The sequence below is a fragment of the Cephus cinctus genome, unplaced genomic scaffold, assembly GCF_000341935.2.
Source record: "Cephus cinctus unplaced genomic scaffold, Ccin1 Ccin1_scaffold0448, whole genome shotgun sequence".
In the NCBI taxonomy this organism is placed as follows: Eukaryota; Metazoa; Arthropoda; class Insecta; order Hymenoptera; family Cephidae; genus Cephus; species Cephus cinctus.
In genome coordinates, this window is record NW_014333128.1 from 63933 (window position 1) to 66307 (window position 2375).

The following is a 2375-nucleotide window of genomic DNA, read 5'->3' on the forward strand; positions in this document are numbered from 1 at the left end:
CCCCCACCCATCGCCCAATGACCACCTTATTACCGGCACAAAATTTTTAATTAAAAAAATAACTACCGGTAACCGTATATCGTATGGGCAAAAAAAATTTTTTTTTTTTATTCAATTGTCAGCACTGTTTACCTTACACGACTTGGTTTTCACATCGATTCCATTTTGTACACGAATATGTCAAATGAGGGCCTTATCTCGTTCTATTATAGCGGTATTCAGGTTCAGTTATATTTAGCGGCTTCATTAGCCTCGCGATGCTAGCTACGTGTTTCTCGTTGTTATGTGGGTACCTTGGGATAGCTGCCAACTGTTGAAAGAAAAAAAAAAAAAAAAATTGTTTCAACCGCGGGAAATTCAAAAGTCGATTTTTTAATAAGATTAAGCGGTATCGTGAGGATCGATGTAATTTCACGATAAAGGATTAATTAATTATCTAATTAATTTCATTTTACATGCATCTCCTACACTGCATACATATCATCCATTAGACGTTCTAGAGACTTAAATGCCGCTATGGTCTGTTCGTGGTAACATCGATGCTTGGCTAAATACGATATCATTACAAGGTACGATCGATCGATCCTTACTGAAGATCTCTTGGCGAATCCTAACGGAATAACAATTAAGGGGGGCGGAAAGTGGGGTTAGGGGCCAAGTGGAGGTTGGTTTACCTAATTACTCTTTGGCGTAGAACCGAGTCGAACCGCATACCTGATCGCTTGAACGGAGTCAAAGAAGAAACCGAAGACTATCTGGATTGAAATGACCCGTGTATTCCGAAAGGTATAGAAAAGACAAATTTTTTTTTGTCCAACAAAAATTCAATTTCTTTTTTCCAAAAATAATACCAACCCAATGAAAAACCGTAACGGTTAAACAGACCTTTAATATTCCGTTAATCGAATTCGTTGAAAATCGCATGTGGGCGGATTGATGACCCCGTTTTCACATGGCGGACTGGTGTCTCGGGATTCGAACTCGGGATAAGAGAAAAAGGAAGAGAGAGAATCGATGAGAGAAATTCCGTCGAAAAAAAAGAAGAAAAAAAAAAACCTAACCTCAGATACCAACTACACAAACAATTAGCAAAATCCATCCTCGACTACATAGAATCCGCAGGATCCCACCAGTCCGACCACCCCAAGAGAAAATAAAGCCGATCGAATTCAAATAAACCCCGAAATCCGTATGCTGCACTTACTCCGCAATGAAAATCCTCCTAGCAAGCCTACACGAGCGGGGAAAGTACGTGAAACCAGTAGTTAAAGGTTAACACAGTGCGAAGCGAATAAGGCAAGTACAAGGCAAAAGATTCAAACCCAAAAAAAGCGTACCCGAATAGCTTATGCTCGTACGTAAAAAAAAAAATTTTTAAACTTCAAACCGACTCGAAAAATGTATCTAACGTTAATTTCCCCGTTAATCGTCTGCAATCAGAGTCTAGCCAGGTACCAAAATGGCGGCCAAGGAGCATCGAATTCCAAAGCCAATGTTATTTCAGCCCATATACCACTAACGTTCCTATGCACGGAACCTATACTCCGTACGTAGCACACGTACGTGCACAAAGTATCGGGCTATCGAGCATAGCGGTAGCCTGTGTAAAAGCATTCGCGGAACATTCACCAGAGATACCAGGTTAGTGGCTGCGAGCAAGTATGGATGGTGTCTATAGGCACTTGCGGAACTGACGAGTCGGAAGCCTCCCCCTCCGGCCCACCCCGAAGCCGGCAGGTAATATGGTACACTGACCTACTCTCGAGCCACCACGGGCACCGGGGGCACCGGTTCCCCACCAGGTGACTTCTTCGGACCCCACTCAGCCACCCGTAGTTTCTTTCGTTCTCTCTCTCTCTCTCCTCTCAATTCATCCGCCTATCCTACTGCCGTACACGCCTGACGCCCGCACTCGCTCTTTTTGCCTTCCGTCTCTCCGCTGCTTCACGGCCGAACACGCCGCCATACGGAAACTACACGCTCTGCCCAGAGACACTGGGACGGTATGCGCGTATGTGCGTAAATGCACGTATGCGTTTTGAATACGGGCAGAAGGCACACGGAAAGAAAGGCACTGGGCTAGCAGGTTGATCGGGGACATTGACTAATTTTTTTTATCATCAATAATTGCTCGCAGAATAAATTTCGCCTTATTTTCGAAATATATCGTACGTCGAGAATTCTTACGGAGGGTATTTTTATCGAAGATTTTGGAGATTTTACGAGGTTAGGAATTTTTTGAAAAATTTTTATTATTCAGCCCCTGAAAAAACGGCCCTGACACTGACACTTGGGTCCGTTCGCCAATCGGAATGGAGAACCTCAGTGGCCAACCGCTGCAAGGAGTCTATAACCTTATGGTACCGCTCCCCCCT

General features: G+C 43.9%; 1 protein-coding gene across 1 annotated transcript in view; it reads right to left on the minus strand.

The window, feature by feature from the left end:
* Nucleotides 1-2375, minus strand: part of LOC107267673 (uncharacterized protein PB18E9.04c) — a 13154-nt gene that overhangs the window by 5934 nt on the left and 4845 nt on the right. The gene's annotated exons all lie outside the window — the stretch shown is intronic.